Source organism: Lepus europaeus, chromosome 7, assembly GCF_033115175.1.
Source record: "Lepus europaeus isolate LE1 chromosome 7, mLepTim1.pri, whole genome shotgun sequence".
In the NCBI taxonomy this organism is placed as follows: Eukaryota; Metazoa; Chordata; class Mammalia; order Lagomorpha; family Leporidae; genus Lepus; species Lepus europaeus.
In genome coordinates, this window is record NC_084833.1 from 100,164,496 (window position 1) to 100,186,645 (window position 22,150).

Consider the following 22,150-nt stretch of genomic DNA (forward strand, 5'->3'; position numbering starts at 1 on the left):
GCACTTGAAGCTCTGCTGCCCTTGCCAGCAAATTCGCATTTTAGTGCACATGTTTCTGTGAAGCATTGCGGGGTTTGTAGTCCTCACAGTGGTTTTGCATCTCCGTACTCATATTGATTTTATTAATCAGAATACACTGCTGTTTCTAACAACCTATTACTCCCACAAAAATGGAAGAGAAGGTAGAGAGGGGGGAGTCGCTGAATTTCAGATAAAGGTAACAGCATGAGCTAATGTATAAAAGTAGAAAATGATGAGGTTTATATGGAGAACAAAGCATTTCAGGTTGACTGGAGCAAATGGAGGAAAAGTAGGAAGAGGAGATGGTGATAAAAGAGTAAGGGCTTAGGCGACTGAAAGCATATATGATGGAGCTTCTGAATATTTTTTTTTTAATTTTTTAAACTTTTATTTAATGAATATAAATTTCCAAAGTTCAGCTTTTGGATTATAGTGGCTTTTCCCCCCATAACTTCCCTCCCACCCGCAACCCTCCCCTCTCCCGCTCCCTCTTCCCTTCCATTCACATCAAGATTCATTTTCAATTCTCTTTATATTCTGAAGATCAATTTAGTATATATTAAGTAAAGATTTCAACAGTTTGCACCCACACAGAAACACAAAGTGAAAAATACTGTTGGAGTACTAGTTATAGCATTAACTCACAACGTACAGCACATTAAAGACAGAGATCCTACATGAGGAGTAAGTGCACAGTGACTCTTGTTGTTGACTTAACAAATTGACACTCTTGTTTATGGCGTCAGTAATCTCCCTAGGCTCTTGTCATGAGTTGCCAAGGCTATGGAAGCCTTTTGAGTTCGCCAACTCCGATCTTATTTAGACAAGGTCATAGTTAAAGTGGAAGTTCTCTCCTCCCTTCAGAGAAAGGTACCTCCTTCTTTAATGGCCCGTTCTTTCTACTGGGATCTCACTCGCAGAGATCTTTCATTTAGGTGTTTTCTTTTTCTTTTCTTTTCTTTTCTTTCTTTTTTTTTTTTTTTTTTTTTTTTGCCAGAGTGTCTTGGCTTTCCCTGCCTAAAACACTCTCATGGGCTCTTTAGCCAGATCTGAATGCCTTAAAGGCTGATTCTGAGGCCAGAGTGCTATTTAGGACATCTGCCTTTCTATGAGTCTGCTGTGTATCCCGCTTCCCATGTTGGATCCTTCTCTCCCTTTTTAATTCTATCAGTATTAGCAGACACTAGTCTTGTTTATATGATCCCTTTGGCTTTTAGTCCTATCATTATGATCAACTTCTGAATATTTATTAGGCCAAGGAGCAGCATGAGCTAATTAATACTATAAGCATGAAAGAACTGTTGAGAATTTTTTGGTAAAGAAATGACATATTCAGAATTCTGCTCTAGAAAGATTAGTTTGTATTGGAACTGGGAGCTACTAGAGCCACGGGTTACCTTGACGAGTATTACAGCAACCCAGGTGAAATTCATTCAGGACTAACATGGAGTAAATAGCAGTAGAACTCAGTTGGGGAGGAGGAAATAGAAGAGAGAGGCACCAGCTGAAGAGACTGCAGAGGGAAAATTATTACAGGAAGCAACTGATGGAGCCCTGTTTTGCTACTGATGAAAGAATTCACCTGGGCAGTGAAATGGATGAGCACAGTTAGATTTATTGAACATGCTGTGTGGGAACAGTGAGCAGGACAGCCAGAAGCTGACTGCTACAGCGTGGGGTCTGATCTGAGGGGTAAACCTGCAACAGCCACCTCCTCATACTTAGGGTGAGTTTGTTTTCTTGCCGTCTGACCTAATCTCCCACTTAGATCATTGTCCTTTCCAGGCAGAGCTGGTAAGTTTGTATTGCCATCAGCTAGGGGTTTTAAAGCTCTGACAGTAAAAGCATGAAAACAAGAAGGTAAAAATTTGTCAGGAAGTGATTTCAAATCTAATGTGTGATCCAGATACCTTTTGCTATCTGTGGAACATCTTTCACACTTAGTTAATTTGTTCTCTTTTAATGATCAGACTTTGATTGTTTGTATTTTAATAATGATTACATGGATTGTTTTTTGCTTTTTTACTTTTTTAGTTTTGTTGCTAAGTTTTATTATCATTGGAGCTGTACTGTAGTGCTTCATCTGTTATTGTTGGCTCTTTAAACTTACAGTTTTAGTCTAATTGGTCTTTTGCCTTTTTTAAAAAAAAATTATTTATTTACCTGACAAGCAAAATGACAGAGAAGTGAGGGGAAACACAGTGAAAGACAAAGGTCTTCCATTCCTGGCTCACTCCACCAGCAGCCTGGAACTCTTTGGGTCTCCCGTGTGTGTGGCAGGGGCCTGAATACTTGGACCATCTTCCACTGCCTTCCCAGCATATTCACAGAGAGCTGGATCAAAAGTGGAGCAACAGGGCCTCTAACAGACTCTCTGAAATGATATGCTGGCGCTGCAAGTGGTGCCTTAACCTGCTGCACTACACCAGCCCTGGACGTTTGCCTTTCTATCTACCATGTGTCCTAAACAGGACTCCTTAAGTAGCAGAGTACACACTCAACCTAGCTCTTAGAAAGAGATATACATGCTGGTGCCACGACTCACTAGGCTAATCCTCCACCTGCGGTGCCGGTGCCCTGGGTTCTATCCCGGTTGCCCCTCTTCCAGTCCAGCTCTCTGCTATGGCCCGGGAGGGCAGTGGAGGATGGCCCAACTGCTTGGGCCCTGCACCCGCATGGGAGACCAGGAGGAAGCACCTGGCTCCTGGCTTTGGATCGGCGCGGTGCACCGGCCGCAGCACACCGGCCGTGACAGCCATTTGGAGAGTAAACCAATGGAAGGAAGACCTTTCTCTCTGTCTCTCTCTCTCACTGTCTAACTCTGCCTGTCAAAAGAGAGAGAGAGAGAGAGATACAGTGTGAAGTTACATAGATGTCTCATGGTAATTCAAGGGTAAGCAATGCAGCTTAGCTGGGCATCATCGGAACAGGAAAGCTAAAGGCTGTCTTTTTCTTAAAGGATCAATAATCATTTTCCTTCTACATTCTCTGCTTCTTGCTACATATCTCTCTCCTTACCAGTTTCCTCTGTCTGCTGATTCCTTTTCGCAATGATTCATATGAGCTCCCTGTTTTTATGTATTCTTTCAGTTTGTTCCTCATAACTAATTGCCACCTTCCCTTTTTTTGTCTCTCATTTTCCTAAGGGAATCTGATTGACTCAACTCATTTTGCAATCCAAGTCACGGTGTCCTTTCTAATTCAGCAACCTTTCAGCTATAAGTAAAAAAAATCTTGCAGTGGCTGAGAAATGAGGGAATGTGTTGCCCCCTTTTATATGAAGTCCAGAGGAAGGGCAGCCTTTAGCAGTGGCTGTTTGGAGACCCAGGTGTTGGCAGGAACTCCAGGTTCTTCACAGCCTTCACTCTGCCACCCTCAGTTTTAGTCTTTTTTTTTTTTTTTTTTTTTTCCCACTTGTGCAGACATTTGTTGAGCACTTATCAAGTACAAGTCCCTGTGCTAGCTGCCACGGGAAATACAGAGTGAACACAGATGTCCCCTGCACACAAGGACCTCACAGTCTAGACAGTAAGACAGCACATAGTTGGCTGGAGCTGGGCCTTTGCAGGGGGAGCTATTTGAGAGAACGGGCACATGTAGACAGGGAACCGAGGTAGAACATGGCCCAGTGAGGGAGCACTTGGTTAGGATTGTACAAGTGGACAGTCAGAGATAGATAACATGTAGACTGCCTGCATACTGAGCTCCAGGGGCTTAGATTTCATGCTGTCATCAAGAACCATCGAAGGTCACTGAATACGAACAGAGGTCTCCAAACATACACTTCTGGAAGATAAATCTGGAATGTGATAGTCAGAAAGGGAGATGAGTGATCTGAGAGGGGGCCTGGCTGGTCAGGACCACCTCCCCAAGTGATGCCAAGAGAAAACTGGTGGGCAGCGCATGAGAGCAGATGCAGAGGCCGCAGGAGGGCCGGTGGTGAAGGATGGAGGGGCAACGGATGTAGGCTGAGTCCACAGGGCAGGTAGGGAAAAGTGTCTTCCTGGAGGGCAGGGCCAGAGGAACAGTGGGGTTTGGGGAGAGTGGTGAATTCCAAAGAGTAAACTCAGAGTTTCTCAAAATGTGACCCCTGGGCCACCGGCGTGGGGGCCAGGCAAGCAGCAGACTGAGGCTGCAGTTAGCCTTGTTCTCAGAACAATTGCTATGGCTGTTCCAGCCTTCACATGTTCAGAGGAAGAAGTGGTCATTTCTTCCTGTGGCTTTTTCTTAGTGAGACATTTTTTCCTAAAATCTGTGCTTAAGTTTTGTTGGCTGGCATTACAGCTAAAGATTGCTTCAGGTTAATAAACTCAGTTAATGAGCGAGAGAAACCTTCAGAATATACCATTCCTAACCATCACCTGCAAGGGGAGTGGGACCAGCCTGAGACTAAATCAGGCATCTCTGCAGTTGTGATTGTCTTCTGTGGAAAATGCAGCTTTATATCCAGAGTTACAAGGGAATTGTGGCCTATTGATGGGAACCCAGAAGAGTCCTTCTGTTCCAAAGTATATGTCCGTATAGGAGGACCTTGAGAATCTTCATAGAAAATATGCATTAGGAAAAACACTTTGCATGGATTTCAAAATTTTTTCTGCACCAAAAGTAAACTTATCTTTTAACTCCATTTTTATATGAACTCTTTGAAGTACCCCGATACATTAATGTTTAAATGTTTCTTTCAAAATAAGAATTATGTGGGAATTTTACCTGAAGAAAATTGGAGTTCCTTTTATCGGGATGAAAAGTTTCCTGGAATTATTTCTGGATCAGGTGTGTACCAATGTAGTATATACCACATATTTAATAAGTAGGTATAGCATATGGTTTGTAACTAAGTAGAAAGCAAGGCCACTCTCTGCTGTGAGCAAGGACTCTCCAGCAGTATGTGGCAGACAGGGACACTGAAATGTGTCTGCTGTATACCTCTTTTTGACCCATCTTTTGAATTCTTATAGGCAGAAAGAATTTCTCATATTTTCCGTAATTAATATATTGATTTCAGTAAATACTGCTTCTCAATATTTCTGTCGTGAAAAATAGTGGTCATGTGAAATTTTTACACAGTTTAGAATATCATTCAGGAGAAGTCCTTTGTTCATTATGAACATACCATTTAAGATTTTAGTATTACTAAAGGTACTTTCCAAAACTTAAGCCAAATAGATTGAATATATGAGCTGCATTCTCTAGTATGATTTTCAGGATGAATTATTACTAAGACCATACTTTACATGATCTGTTTCCTTGCTGAGGTTGGGTATACCGGTTACTAAGATGAATCTAAAAACATTGAATGTCTACTCTTTCTTTGCTTGCTATAGTATGTAAGCAAAAGATTGAAAATACAACCTCATTGAAGATTATTTATGGACCAAAAGAAAAAGTAAACTAGGTTAGAAGCCCAAATAGATTATTATTTTCAGTTAGAAGCCCAGATGGACTCTATTCTTCCCTCCCTCCCTCCCTCCCTCCCTTCCTCCCTCTCTCTCTCTCTTTCTCTAATATTTATTTATTTGAAAGGCAGAGTTATACTGAGAGCAAGAGAGAGAGAGAGAGAGAGAGAGAGAGAGAGAGAGAGAGAGAGAGAGAGAGAGTGTCTTCCATCTACTGGTTCATTTCCCAGATGGCCAGCAATGGCTGGAGCTGCACCGATCTGAAGCCAGGAGCCAGGAGCTTCCTCCAGGTCTCCCATGGGTGCAGGGGCACAAGGACCTGGGCCATCCTCCACTGCTTTCCCAGGCCATAGCAGAGAGCTGGATTGGAAGTGGAGCAGCTGGGACTAGAACTGGTGCCCATATGGGATGCTGGCATTGCAGGCGGCTTTAGTTGCTGTGCCACAGCACCAGCCCCTGAAGGTTACTTTTTAAATAGTCTTAGATATTTCACAGGCCATTCCTTCTCTTTCTTTTTTAATTATTTGTAACAGATTCAGTATGGTTTTTAGAGAGTTTTTTTCCCTTAAGATGTATTTATTCATTTGAAAATCAGAGTCAGAGAGAGAGAGACAGAGATCTTCCATCCACTGGTTCACATTCCAGATGGCTTCAATAGCGAGGGCTGGGCCAGGCCAAAGCCAGGAGCCAGGAGCTTCATCCAAGTCTCCCATGTGAGTAGCAAGGGCTCAAACACCTGAGTAATCTTTCACTGCTTCTCCCAGTCCATTAACAGGGAACTGGATCAGTAGTAGAATAGCCGAGACTTCAACCGGTACCCATATGGGATGCTGGCATTATATGTAGGCTGTGGCTTTACCCACTATGCCACAGCACCAGCCACAGTCCATTATTTCCTTTTTTTTTTTTTTCAAGATTTATTTATTTATTTGAAAGAGTTACAAAGAGAGGAGGAGAGGCAGGGAGAGAGAGAGGTCTTCCATCCACTGGTTCACTCCCCAGTTGGCTGCAATGGCTGGAGCTGCGCTGATCCAAAGCCAGGAGCCAGGAGCTGGTTCCAGGTCTCCCATGTGGGTGCAGGGGTCCAAGGACTTGGGCCATCTTCTTCTGCTTTCCCAGGCCATAGCAGAGAGCTGGATGGGAAAGGGAGCAGCCAGGACTCAACCGGCGCCAATATGGGATGCTGGCGCTTCAGGCCAGGGCTTTAACCCGCTGCGCCACAGCGCCGGCCTTGAGACTTTTTTTTTTTTACATGTAGAGTTATAGACAGAGAGAAAGGTCTTCCTTCCGTTGGTTCACTCCCCAAATGGCCGCCATGGCCGGCACTGCACTGATCCGAAGACAGGAGCCAGGTGCTTCTCCCTGGTCTCCGGTGAGGGTGCAGAGACCCAAGCACTTGGGCCATCCTCCACTGCCTTCCCAGGCCACAGCAGAGAGTTGGACTGGAAGAGGAGCAGCTGGGACTAGAACCCAGCGCCCATACGGGATGCTAGTGCTGCAGGCGGAGGATTAACCAAGTGAGCCGTGGCGCCAGCCCCAATATTTCTTAAAGTATGTTACAAAAGCCAATCCTTGACTTGCTCTTTGAGGAAAGTTTCTGTAGTCACAAACAGTGGGAAATACTAAATCCTTCTGGAGATCTACACTGCAGGTTAGTAAGGGCAGGTAATTTTTGTAGGAGATAACACAAATGTCTTTAATCCTATAGTTTTCAAACTTTCTTAATCATCGGGTCTCTCTTTTTATATATCCATTAATAACTTACAGAGCACACTGAGCTGCTGGTGTCAGAGAGCACTAACCTTACAAAAGTTGTGTTGTAGTGAATATGATGTAGTAGTATGTAGGATAAATATGAGACAAGAGATTGTGAACATAAACTGCTGCTTGGAAGTTGCTGGAATCATCTGGTATAAGATGTGACAGATGGGATAATAATACCAAATATTTATGTGTCAATTCAATAAATATTTATTTGCCAGGTACTGTTTTAGATCCAAGAGACACAGGGGAAAAAAAATGTTCAAAAAAACTTGTCCACTGAAGTTTATTTACATCCTAAATAAAAAATAGAGGAAAAGAAATAGAATAAATAAATCTAAAATGATTAATGAATACTGCTAAGAAGAAAAATAAAAGCAGCCAGAGCCCCAGGGCAGTGGAGACCTTTGTGATGAGTTGACATTTAAGCAGAAACCTGAGTGAGTTAGAAGGAAAGCAATGCAAAAGATCTCAAGTAGGAACCCAGTGTCGCTAGAGTGGGATGAGATGGAAAGTGGGGAGAGATGGTGAGGGGTTGCATATGTTAGATAGGTAGTGGTTGAAATCATGTAGGGCCTAATAGATCGTGGTAAGAGCTTGGACTTTTATAAGGAGTGTCAAGCAGAGCATAGATTTGGTGTTACTTAGTTTTTCTGTGATCACTCTGCTGTTTGGAAAACAGCCTGGAGGGGAACTAGACAAGAAACAAGGAGACTGGTTAGGACTGTTACAGCAGCCCAGGCAAAAGATGAGGCTGGGTTAGACTCAGAGTAGTCCTGCATTTGGTAGTAGGCAGTCAAGCTATTGACCTCATGCCCCAGGTTTCATCTGAAGTGTTTAATAATCCTCAGAAAAATCTTTTGAAGTAGATATGGTTATTATCTCTGTTTAAGTTAAGGAGACCAAAACACAGATAAGTATCTTGCCCAAAGTCACACAGTGGTACTGGATTTGGAACACAGATGTTATAACTCCAGAGCCCGTGCTCCAACCTTTAGACTGCCACATTCTCACATTTTTTTTTAAGATTTATTTATTTATTTGAAAGTCAGAGTTATACAGAGAGAGGAGAGGCAGAGAGAGAGGTCTTCCATCCACTGGTTCACTCCCCAACCGGCCGCAACAGCCAGAGCTGCAGCCGGATCTCGAACCAGAGCCCACATGGGATGCCGGCGCTTCAGGCCAGGGCCTTAACCTGCTGCGCCACAGTGCCAGCCCCCACATTCCCGCTTCTGAGAGGAAGCAGAGACACCCCCTGGGCCAAAAGTAAGTCTCTGTTTCCTCTAGTCAATACTGTGTCGTGTCTTCTGCCTTCTACCTCCTATCCGCATATGCAAAAATTGCTAAGAAAGAAAATAAGTTCTACTTTAATCACCTTTAAGTTACTTCTACTTTACCTTGTCTTTTTCTTTATCTGTGGAATTTGAAAGCCTTTCAAAGTTTCTTAAGAGAAATCATGTTTTCTGGCTGTTTTTCATTACAAGAAAAGGTTGGGACAGCACAATGTGGGAATGTGCAGACTGGAGTGTGGTACAGAATGAAGTACGAGCCAAGTATTCTTTTAGGGTTAATTCTGACAGTTCTTTGCAGTGTTATACCCAAAAAACACCACAAACACACACACACACACACACACTCACTCTCTTATTCTTGCGCTTACTCTCTCCTTCAGTTAGAGAAATGGGATAGCAGTCAGCTCACTGTAGACTTGTTTCTCTGCTTAAGATAGCCAATTACTGGAATTCTGAAGGGCATATTTGGAACAGGAAAACTGCTATTGCTGATCATATTACCCTTATCTTTTCCTTGTTTTTCCCTTTCTTGGGAGCTTTCTGAGGGTGGAGAAAACAGTCTTAGAAATTTGCACATTTGAAATATTTTTCCAGCTGCAATGGCTGTAATCAGATCAAAGAAATCAAGGTTAGATTAAATCTCTCCCATAATCCATTGGTTTTTGTTTCTAAAATACTCACAGTGGACTTGAGAGAATGATTGAAATAAGGAAGAAAAGAATAGATCTAGATGCTGTGGGAAGCTACTAGGTTTTGGTATGTGCCAGGGATGCCATGAAGCAAGTGGAGGCTGTGGTTGGGATGATGCTTAGGTACAGCCCAAGTGGGTAGGAGAGATGAGCATCAAGTTTTAGAAATGGCAGAGGACCGCTAAACCCACCATTCCATTTTTCAGAGACTTTGGTTTTCTTAGTGCTGCACTCTAGGTTACTAGGCCTCTATTAAGTAAGTGTCAGAACCTTGGAGAGTTCCAAACAGCAAGGCAGAGGAAATGGTAAAACAGGACTGTGACTACTGACAGAAGTCGACAAGTTGAAGGCTCTCATCAATGATGCCAAAGCAGACTTCCTTGCTTTCTATTAGAATCTCCAAGATTTAAAAGACTTCCATTTCTGCCTCCCCCAACCTCATGAAAATTGTGGTAGGCTTAAGGGTTTCAGTCCATCTTGTGGAACAAGCACAAAGTCATAGTTGCAGTGGGGTTTGTGTTAAATTCTCACAGAGTGGGGCCGGCGCCATGGCTCACTTGGTTAATCCTCCGCCTGTGGCACCGGCATCCCATAAGGGCGCCAGGTTCTAGTCCCAGTTGCTCCTCTTCCAGCCCAGCTCTCTGCTGTGGCCCAGAAGGGCAGTGGAGGATGGCCCAGGTGCTTGGGTCCCTGTACCCCCAGGAGGAAGCACCCAGCTCCTGGCTTCTGATTGGTGCAATGCCGGCCATGGTGGCCACTTGGGGAGTGAACCAACGGAAGGAAGACCTTTCTCTCTGTCTCTCTCTCTCACTGTTTATAACTCTGTCAAATTAAAAAAAAAAAAAAAAAACTTCTACAGCATTTTCCAGGTTTAGATGAATTATTTGTTACATATACTGAAGGGGCAAAACATGATGCCAAGATACAGAAACAACTTAAGGTCTATTGACAGGTGAATGAGAAACAAAAGGTATATCCATATACACACACACACACACACACTTACATTGTATATACAATGGAATACTTGGCAGCTTTTAAAAAGAAGGAAATCTTGTGATATACAACAACAGGATGAAGCTGTAAGACATTATGCTAAATGAAATAATCCAGTCACAGAAGGACATGGTCCCTGTTACATGATTCATCTAAAATAGTCAAATTCATAGAAACAGAGAGTAGAATGGTGGTTTCTTGGGTCTGGGAGCTGGGGTAAGGCGGGGCATGGAGGAAATGGTCAATTGTTCAACAGGTATACAGCGCCAGCCCCCGTTAATGGACTTTTAGATTGTTTGCTGGCTTGTCTGTTTTCAAAATAATGTGACACTGAGTGTCCTTGAATATATGTCCATACAAACTTAATGTAATTCTGTGTCAAAGATTAAAGTTTGGTTTTGGTAATTACCATTGATGAATTTGCATATGTGCCTTAGGTCTGAGCTATGACCTATAGCTTACTTCATTATATTGTATAGCATTTGAGCCTTCAGCTATTTGATTAAATCAAAGATGTTTTCAGTTTTGGGGTTTTTTAGGCTTGAAATAATGACTTTGGATTTTACTTTGAGAGATATGGGAAGCCATTGAAAGATTATAGGTAGAAGACTGACATGGTAGAACTGTTTCTAAAGATCACTCTGGCTACTGTGTTAAGAATGGAAGACAAGGAAGAAACAATAAAAGTAAAACCAGTTAAACTACTGTAGTAGTTCAGGCAGGGAATAATGGTGGCTTGAACTAGAGGGAGAATGATGGAGTTAAAGAAAAATGGAGGGCTTCTGGATGAGGTTATAGATGTGGTGTAAATGAGGTTAGAGATCAGGATACCCAATATTTTATTAATGAATTAATAAATATATGGCTGACAGAGGAAACGTTTAAGGTTTGAAGGAAAAAAATTTAAGAATTACAGTTAACTCCTTTACATTTACGTCATGTATATGGTCCTTTTCTGTCTACTTCCAAACAGTTATTATTTGACTAGAACTAAACTGGTAAGAGTTTGGAGAAGGAGTTCGGGAGAGAGGGATGAGGGGAGAAGGGGAGGGAGGGAGCTAGCTATAGAAAATATATTTGTATATTTATATCTGTATCTCTCACAGGTAAGTTATTGCTAGTAACAGTTCAATGTAAAGATAGTGTATTTTTATAGAGTTGCTTCTATTTCATCACTTATTACAGAAATAACCTCTTTTTATTTTGACTTCTATGTAAAAATAACCTCTTTTTATTTTGACTTCTAAATGTTTTCTCATACACAAAAATTCCAGTAAATTAAGTTGAAAACCTCTTGGTAAACAAGTAATTAAGTTGTTAATCCTTAGTTGTATTATAGCTGTGGTCGTTTACCCAGTATTTAGACTTTATGGTCTTTAGACCTTGACTTTGGTTGCATTTTGAATGCGTCATATCCTTAATCCCTTCCATCCTCTCTGAATGTTTTTTATTGACCGTAAACTGCATTTCTAAACCCTGCTCCATCTACGTTCTCTGTTCCTAAACTATTGCTGTATCTTTTATCTGATTGTTATGGTGATGCCCATAGTTGATAAAATTCTATTCTATTAATGGTACAAACTGTAACCTAATTACAGTAGTTTAAAATACTGTGGATCAAGTATTTATCATATATCTGTGTAATGAAATTTTCTTAGGGAAACATTAAAAAGCCAGAAACTCACTGCATGTGAGTTATAAATCCATAGTGGCACTGATTGCTTAATCCTTTAAATTTCAAAGGATCAAATCCAAAGACATTGGCAGATCTCATTGACTTTTTCCAACTTGTTTAATTAATAGACATCCTTATTTATATAAAAGCTTAAAGGCCCACAAATATTTGAATAGCTTGTAAGGTATTCTGTTTGAACTGTTAACAGTATTAGTGCATGATGGATTTTAAAAATAGAGCAAACTCAGAATTTCCCCAAACCTTTAGCTTAAGCTCCTCTTGAATTACACAATTCTAAAACTTGTAAAAACTCCAGTAGAATATTCTTTACTTAACTATGAAATGCTTATGGCTAAGATATTAGTAAACCTTGGATGGTAATTTTTAAGTATACAATCAGAATTATAAAGGAATAATTTTTATTAACATTCTCATGGTAATTATGTAATTAAAAGTGATTAATTTTAGCATGACTTAGCAAATTCCTAGAAAGCAAAATGAGCTTACTATTAATTTTTTTTCTTTGTCTAGAAGGAGGAACAAGAGGATGGGGAAGATTGATTAGAAAGATAGACTCTGCTGAGAATTTGCTCACTCAACAAGGTAGTCAGGAAACTCATGCTCTAAAATCTTTAGAAACAACAGTTGTTATAGGATATGAGGATCTTTAATGTCTTTCAAGTCGTAAAGCCATTTTCTAACTTAGGTAGGTCTAGCGCTCTAGGCTAAAGACACAGAGTGAGATACTTGGCTTTGACAAAACTTAAGAATTAGTGAAGGAGGTACCAAACACTATCTTCAGAGTGCTTCATTTTATACTTTGTGTGTCAGCACTGTGGGATAATAGTGTTTTGTTTTCCTAAGAGCAATGATTAGAAATCCATGCTAATGTCTTTCTTGGTTAACCATACCTGTGGCACAAGACTAACCACCTAAGCCACCTGGAGACGTCATTAAATTTAAGAGGTGAATCTGAAAACCCAACTCTGTGAAATCATGTCACTTTTGCTGAATATTAATCTTTTAAAGGCTGCAGAAGAAAATCTTGCTCAAGACTGTACCTGTTCCTCTGTTACTCAGAGTCATTAGCCCCTGGATTCTTAGGACCAGCAGATTTCATAAGCATTGTCAGTTCTTTTCCATTGTTAAAAGCAAACATTTATTCAGTAGCAATATGCTCCCAGGGTTTTGTACCCATTCTTTTATTGAATTGTATTTCTGTCTCTCTGAACACCATTTGGCACCCTACAACTAACTTTGTGAAAAGTCAGGTGTTTTCCAGAACTACTGTAAGTGAAGATACAGGATCTCCTGTCTGTATTACAACCCTGAAAATGGCCCAAATTGGAGTGATTTATCTTTCTTTTTTTAAAGATTTATTTATTTATTTGAAAGTCAGAGTTACACAGAGAGAGAACGAGAGGCAGAGAGAGAGAGAGAGAGGTCTTCTATCCACTGTTTCACTCCCCAGTTGGCCGCAATGGCTGGAGCTGCGCCGATCCGAAGCCAGGAGCCAGGAGCTTCTTCCAGTTCTCCCACGTGGGTGCAGGGGCCCAAGGATTTGGCCATATTCTGCTGCTTTCCCAGGCCATAGCAGAGAGCTGGATCAGAAGTGGAGCAACCAGGACTTGAACTGGTGCCCATATGGGATGCTGGCACTGCAAGCAGCGGCTTTACCCACTGTGCCACAGCACCAGCCCCTGCTTTTATCTTTCTTATGAGCCTGTTAGATTTGGTCTGTTTTCTTCTGGCTTCTTACAGTGAATTATTTTATCTAGAATTCTGACCTTTCAGCTTCACTGCTGAATAAGAGCAGTTTCAGGGCTTCCATATATCTAATTTCTCTCTAGTCCTAAAACAAGCACCCTAGGGATTTTTGTAGTAGAAATCACGGGATGAGAGATGAGACAGAAACAAACCAAGGGGCCAGCACTGTGGCATAGCAGGTTAAACCGCTGCCTACAGTGCCAGCATCCCATATGGGTGCTGATTCTAATCCCAGCTGCTCTACTTCTGATCCAGCTCCCTGCCAATGTGCCTGGGAAAGCAATAGAGAATGGCCCAAGTCCCTGGGACCCTGCCACCCATGTAGGAAACCTGGAAGAAGTTCCCGGCTCCTGTCTTCTGCCTGACCCAGCCCCAGTCATTGCAGCCATTTGGGGACTGATGTTACATTGCAAACAACCCTCAAAATTCCTTGATTTGCATCAAGAAATATCTTTTGTCTGTAGGTCATCTGGGATGGTTCCATTTTGAGTCACAGATTGGGTTCAGATCTATACCATGTCTCTCATTTGAGGCATGCTCCCCTCCTGGTAGAAATACTAGAGATCAAACTAAGCACATCCCCCATGAGTAAGACTAAACGCAACAGGACAGTGACACACCACCTGTTCTGGGAGGCATTACAAAGTCACATAACAAAGGGCATGGATAAATAGTGATATGAGCGAGAGTAAAGAAATGGGAGCAGTAATCTATCCCAGAAATATTTCACCCTCATAACATAAGTTTGTCAGTGAACTAACGTCCTCTTTGATTTCTAAATAGTTGAGCAGATAATTAGAATCTTTTTTCAGCTAACCCTTCCCTGTCACTGTTTTTTCTATCTGACAAATGACTTCACAGTATCATTACTTATTGTATGGGACCCCAGGAAGCATACAATCAAAATTAAACCATTAGCTAGTAAACTAAGAGACTTGACTTTTCATTAACCTGTTTACCCAAGAAGTTTGATATGCTGTTTAGCTAGCTTCATTGCAAAATTGTTCAACTTAATACATAGTGTTATGTTTCCAGTTCCCATTTCTGAATGAAACAATTCAACATGGCTTTCCTTTCTGTTGTTTTGATTCACTTAAAGAACTTAGTGAAGATGTCAAAGAGGTATATTTGCCCTTTGATTTATGAGTGAATAATAACAATGTCTTAGACCTCACGGTCTTGGCTAAAAATATAGATATCTTTAAAATACATCTATACAAAAACTAAAAAGTAATAGATGCAGTATTAGTAATAAAAGTAATAGATTTTTTTTTAAAGATTTCTTTATTTAGTTGAGAGGTGGAGTTACAGAGAGGGGGAGAGACAGAGAGATCTTCCATCCGATGGTTCACTCCCCAAACGTCTGCATCTGCCAGAGCTGGGCCATCAAAAGCCAGGAGTCAGGAGCTTCCTCCTGGTCTCCCACATGGGTACAAGGTCCCAAGCACTTAGACATCTTCCACTGCTTTCCCAGGCCGCAGCAGGGAGCTGGATTGGAAGTGGAGCAGCTAAGACTTAAACCGGCACTCATATGGGATGCTAGTGCCACAGGCAGAGGTTCAACCCTCTACACCACAGTGCTGGCCTGGGTACACTTTAATCAGTATCTTATTCTCCAGGTTTGACATTTGTATCCTAATACCTAAGAACTTCATGGTTTGGTAATCCGCAGTATGTTCTTCAGATGACATTTTTTCTTAAGAAATAATTGCATATCAAAATAGCTATCAGGATGATTTATATATGTAAAAAAATGTGTTAGAAGTGTGACCAGGGGTCCAGCGCTGTGGCCTAGCAGGTAAAGCTGCTGCCTGCAGTGCCAGCATCCCAAATGGGCACCGGTTCAAATCCCGGCTGCTCCACTCCTGATCCAGTTCTCTGCTATGGCCTGGGAAAGCAGTAGAAATGGCTCAAGTTCTTGGGCCCCTGCACCTGCATGGGAGACCCAGAAGAATCCTGGCTCCTGGCTTCAGATAGGTATAGCTGCAGCCGTTATGACAATCTGGGGAGTGAACCAGTGGATGGAAGACTCCCCCCTCCCCTTCTGCGTCTCTGTAACTCTGCCTTTCAAATAAATAAATCTTTAAAAAAAAGTGTGACCAGATTGCATTTATAAATATTATTATAACACTACCATAGATTGAGTAAATAACTCACAACATCTAGTAGTTCAACTTAGAATGACTCATTATCAGTCCAGTCATATTCATTGCGCAGAAATAATTCACTGCAGACTTTGAGGTCCTGTAGCGATTATAAAAATAGGTGGAATGAAGATACCTATTTGAGGGATTGTCTGAAATGTTTAATGCCATTGAAATGACATCATCATCTTCTAGTGGTATTTTTTTCATCTTCTAGTAATATTAAATAGGACTCCAGGCACTTTCACAGGCTGTTCATTTGACATTATTATTTTTTAAATCAGTGCCTAAGAAACAGTTCTGGGACATTTAATGAAACATTACTTATCTCAAAATTGGTAGGAAACCCCAGCTTTTGTTCTGGATCTGTATTGAGAGAGTGAGTGCATGGTGTTTGAGACAGTATCTCATCTTGTCTGTAGACCAGTATTGCCTCATGACATCACTTCTATAATTATCTTGAAGTGCTAAAGTTCTTATATTTAACCTTCTTTCAAGTAAGTATTATAAACTTGTTTGCATTCAGGACTGATTTTATTTGCTTGTGTCTCCCACATCAGCTATGGAGACCAATTCTATAGATGTGCTTAAAATTGTTTTTTTGTTTAATTTTTGCTTAATGGAACTTTATGACTTTTTAACATGGAGTTACATTTCAGATTATTTTTTAGTGCTTCTAAAGCATACAGTAAAACCTTTACATTGTGTCTCAGTATTTCAAAATACAGTCTCCCTTCTAGGGCCTGTTAATCCTTGTTAGTTTGACTTCTACTTCATGCCTTCCCCCCTTCCCTGCTCAGTGTATTCCTCTTGGGCTACTTTTGGTTTCATGAACCTGCTACATCTTATCCTGGAGGGCTTTTTTCCACTGTTGAAATAGGACCTTCTAATAGAAGCCTCTCCTGGTCACTACCTAAAGTGGCCTCCACCAGATACTTTCCATTGGGCACCCTGCTTCCTTAGCATTCATTGTACCCTGTCATTATTTTTGTCTACTTGTTTTTTTCTCTACAGAAATAGAGGCCTCATTAGAACAAAGTGCTAAAGCATAGAGACTGACAAAAAGAAGTTACTCAATTATTTGTTGAGTGAATGAATAAATGGGTGATTCTTACCCTTCAAATTGAAAATAGTTTAACTCTTCCTTAATTTGAGTGGGTGAGGGAGGAAAGCACTGTGCTTTGGGTTTGACCTGAAGAATTAGTACAATTAAGGTCCCTGGGTGGTCCTGTGCTACTTTGCTCATTACTCTGATATAATTGATTTTAACTGAGGTGTTTGGGATTTTTTTAAAATAGATATATACACATATTTGCAACCTGATCCAAAAATCATGTTCTTTGTACATAATATGATAAAATATATACAAAGAATATTTCAAAATGAGAGTTGAACTTTTTTTCTTAATGAATAATTTGTGTTGTAAATACTAGACTCTTGTAAGAAACTGTAGGCAGCATGATATTCTCAGACAACAAGATAAATTGCTATGCATACACAGAGACCAACAGTATAAATAGGGAAATAAAACCTTCTGCAAGGGGTATTTGCCATCAAGTTAGAATTCATATGCAGACAGTCCCTGCCCATCTGTCTCCTGGAAGAAGACAGATAGTTCCTCTGTCTGGGCCCACAGCTACTTAGATTTCAGAAGTTGGCCCCTTGGTGGGAGCAGAGCTACGCTTCCTCCAGCCAGCTCTCCTTGGGCCCACAGTTTTTCCTTGAGAAATCAGAGAAGTGCAGAAACTAAATCGCTTGCCTAAGTCACACAGCAGTTTAGCAATAGAGATAGGATTCGAGACTAGGCTTGTCTGACTTTAGAATTTACTTCTACTGTATTTGTAAATTTCTGTATATAGAAATTTTATTGTATTATAAATTTTACTGTACATGTGAAAAATCTTAACTCATCTGTGTAGTGTCTGCTACTATCATAATACTATAATACAACCTATTGGTTTCTATGTAAAGATTATAAATAATTTTGGAAAATTTTGACTAAATTTGTGCTTAATTGTTGCTGAAAACTTGAAGATATAGTCATGTATTTCATTTGTGATAACCTTTAAAGCTTTAGATTATGTAACTAAAAGCTCATTTCACTTCTCAGAAGACCATAGTTTGCTTCAGTAGTTCCAAATGACTTGAAGAACTGATTCAGAGACTTAACAGATGCAGTCTAATGTAGAGAAATTGCTGAAAACACAGTTAAATTGCCAGAGTATACCAGAGGCAACAATTTCCTTAATTTTTGTCAAACACACAATTTGAAATGATTATATGCTTACAAAAACAAACAGAAAAAGTATTTTACAGTCTGTAGTTTCATATTCATAAATCTCAAGGTTGAAATTTTAATATGATAAACAATATTATAATCTAATATATAAAATTAGGATAACCTTAATTTTCTACTAATTGAATACAGATCAGACACCTAATCCATTTTCTATTAGTATTTGCATGTCAAGTGGTGTGTTTCTTACTGTTTTTTAAGATTTTATTTTATGGACCTTTCTTTGTTGGTTGTTTATTCAAGAGTGATTGGTAAGAACCAGCACAGGGTAAGTTGGCAAAGGCTGGAGTTCTGATCTACAATAAGAAGTGGTTTTATTTCACATAACATTTTTGAATTGATGAGAGGAGAAAAAACTGTTAGAAAAAAAGAGATTTGGATACAGGGATTGAAAACAATGGTACAGAGTGGCACTGTGGCATAGTAGGCTAAGCTTCCACCTGTGGCGCCAGCATCCCATATGGGCATCAGTTCATGTCCAGGCTGTTCCTCTTACAATCCAGCTCTCTGCTAGTGGCCTGGGAAAGCAGTGGAAATGGCCCAAGTGCTTGCTCCCCTGCCACCTGCATAGGAGATCCAGAAGTACCTCCTGTCTCCTGACTTCGAATGGGCCCAGCTCCAGCCATTGTGGCCATTTGGAGAGTGAACCAGTGGATGGAAGTCCTTTCTGTCTGTCTCTCCCCTCTCACTGTCTCTAACTCTACCTCTCAAATGAATAAATGGATTTAAAAAAAAAAGAAAAAAAGAAAAACAGTGGTTCTTCAGAGTCATTAGAGGAGCACAAATGAGCCACTTTTTTTTTTTTTCTGAAGAGTTAGAGAGAGAGAGAGAGAGAGAGAGAGACAGAGACAGAGATTTCCTCCATTCTGCTGGTTCACTCCCTGAATGACCGCAATGGCCAAAGCTGAGCTGATCCGAAGCCAGGAGCCAGCAGCTTCCTCCGGGTCTCCTACGCGGGAACAGGGGCCCAAGCACTTGGGCCATCCTCCACTGCTTTCCCAGGCCACAGCAGAGAGCTGGATCAGAAGAGGAGCCGCCACAACTCGAACCAGTGCCCATATGGGATACCAGCACTGCAGCCTGGGGCTTTAATCTGCTGCACTACAGGTGCCGGCCCCGTGAGTCACTTTTGATTGCCTTCTTGGAGCCTCAGGGCTCATACAGGTCATTTTCCTGAAAATACTGTTTATTTATCTTGAAATTTAGTAATTAGAGCCGGCGCCGTGGCTCAGTAGGCTAATCCTCCGCCTTGTGGCGCTGGCACACCGGGTTCTAGTCCTGGTCGGGGCACCGATCCTTTCCCGGTTGCCCCTCTTCCAGGCCAGCTCTCTGCTGTGGCCAGGGAGTGCAGTGGAGGATGGCCCAAGTCCTTGGGCCCTGCACCCCATGGGAGACCAGGAGAAGCACCTGGCTCCTGCCATCGGAACAGCGCGGTGCGCCGGCCGCAGCGCGCCTACCGTGGCAGCCATTGGAGGGTGAACCAACGGCAAAAAGGAAGACCTTTCTCTCTGTCTCCCTCTACTGTCCACTCTGCCTGTCAAAAATAAAAAAATAAAAATAAAAATAAAAAATAAAAAATAATTTAGTAATTAGAAATGTAAAAGTTTTGTGAATTTATGGGTTAGGAACATCTGACTATTAATTATCTGAGTTTTTAGAGGACTGTTTAAGTATAAAATGTTATTGGCATCAGCCTTTTACTTCCAGATTGCAAATTGAAGACACTACAAATTAAGTCCTTTTAACAAAACATGAAATATTTAATTGCATAAATTATTAATGTTTTAGACAGTTATTCATCTCTAACTTTGAGGTATGCTAATGGTTTCTGGATGAAGGCTATGTGGCTTAAAAGAGATTTTGACATCCCTGAAACAAGGGAACTCATCTGGGTTGGTTTTCCCACTTCATTGGTAAGATTCTGGGGCATCTGCCCCTTCCACCAGGGGAACAGAAGGGATACCACTTGAGAGTGATGGTTATCATGATGATAGTAGCTAACATTTATTGAGCAATTATTATTTGGTAGGCACTATGCTATGAAATTTAATTTTTTTATGATAAGAGCAGAATAAAAACATTGATTAATTATACTACATAAAACTTTGGAGAAGATATTGTGCAGTGGGTTAAGCTACCACTGGGGATACCTGCATCCCATATTGACATGTTGGTTCAAGTCTTGTCACCTGCATTTCTGGTCCATCTCTCTGCTAATGAATCCTAGGAAGCAGTAGATGATGGTTGAAGTGCTTGGGTTCCTGCTACCCATGTCGGAGGCCCAAATGGAATTCTGAGCCTCCAGCTCAGCCTGGCCCAGCCCCATCTACTGCAGGCATTTGGAAAGTGAACATGTGGATGGAAGCTCTTTCCTCTCTCTTTGTCCTGTCACTCTGCCTTTCAAGTAGATGAAAATAAATAAACTTTTTTCTAAAACTGTATAACTTGAAACCTAATTATTAGGACCTCAATTAACAATTTATGGACATACATTGAGAACCACAGTTTTAGTATTCATTGGTGGTCATATATATGAATTATTAAGGACTATAAAATTTTTGAAGTTCCGTGACTGTAAGGTGATAGTTATAGTGACTTAGAAGATGTTAATGAAGTTTATAAAAAGAAAGATGAGGTCAATCTTGATAACATTGCAGTGACCAGAAAATCTGTATAGATATGCAATGAAGTAACTGTTAGAAGGTCAAATGTGATTGGCAAATCTCTAGATTATTTTTATAAAATTTCCAAGTAATGAGTAGAATCCTCAGGGCAGAATTCACTAACCTAATATTTTACAGTCCCCATTGAAATTGTATACAAAATAAATTTGTACATTTGTATGCATGTTAATTTTCATTAGATTCTCAGTGGGCTCTGTGAGCAGACAGCCCCAGTTCAAAATGTTAAGGCATCTCTTGGCTGAGGTGACTAAAAAGACACCCCTTAGAGAGGCACAAGTAGAAGATTATAAAAAAACACTAGCAATGTCCAGCTAAGAATAATGCAGGTCAAAGATGAGATTGTTTAGATTAATTCTATGAAGGAATGAGTGTAGCAAAAGAAAGGCAAAGTGGGTCCAACGCTGTTGCGTACCAGGTAAAGCTGCTACCTGCAGTGCTGGCATCCCGTGTGGGCGTTGGTTCGAGTCCCTGCTGCTGTACTTCAGAACATCCAGCTCTCTGCTATGGCCTGGGAAAGCAGTAGAAGTTGGCTCAAGTCCTTAGGCCCCTGCACTTGCATGGGAGACCCAGAAGAAGCTCTTGGCTCCTGGCTTCGCATCACCCCAGCTCCAGCCATTGCAGCCATTTAGGGAGTGAACCAGTGCATGGAAGACCTCTCTCGCGCGCGCGTGCTCTCTCTCTCTCTCTCTCTCTCTCTGCCTTTCCAATAAGTAAATAAATTTTTTAAAAAAGAAAAGCAAAGACAAAGGCCCACATTAGATAATAGTATTTTTATGGAGTGAGCAGAGAAAGAAGTACCTGTTGGTGAAAGGAATGGAAGAGAACCACAGAAATACAGAATCAATAGGGAGAGGTGTTTATTTCAGAGACCAAGTAAGAGCTAAATATAATTGAAAGGTCATTTAAAAAAATGATAACTGAGAAAAGGTAATGATTTTAGCCTAGCAGAGTTGCTAATAACTTTAAAGCAGTTTCAGTTGTTATGAAACATAGAAACCTTATTACAAGGCCCAAATAGTAAAGTGGTTAGGAAAGAAAGGTAGCCTAATATAACAACACCAATAGTGTGATAATTGAAATAATAGCAGCAAACTTTCTGAGAACTTTTGTATGTCCGTCATTAACCAGAGTTTTTATTTTCTTTTTTGATTGAATTTTTTTCATTTAATCTTCACATAACCTTGTAAGATAAATTCTATTATTACCTCTATTTTGGGGTTAGCATATTGAGGATTCAGGAGGTCAAGGTCCCCTAGCTAGCAAGTGTGAAAACAAAAATTGAACCCAGACATTCTGATTCCTCAGCCTTCATTGGAAGCCCCATTTTAAATGTTAAAAATATCTACAGGGGCAGGCTTTTTGCCTAGCAATTAAAACGCCAGTTGGAACACCCACGTCCCAACTCAAAGTACCTGAGTTCAGTTCCTGC

The 22,150-nt window shown here is 40.9% G+C and overlaps 1 protein-coding gene across 3 annotated transcripts in view; it reads left to right on the top strand.

Annotated features, from left to right (window-relative positions):
- SIK2 (salt inducible kinase 2) overlaps positions 1 to 22,150 on the top strand; it is a 147,916-nt gene that overhangs the window by 62,292 nt on the left and 63,474 nt on the right. The gene's annotated exons all lie outside the window — the stretch shown is intronic.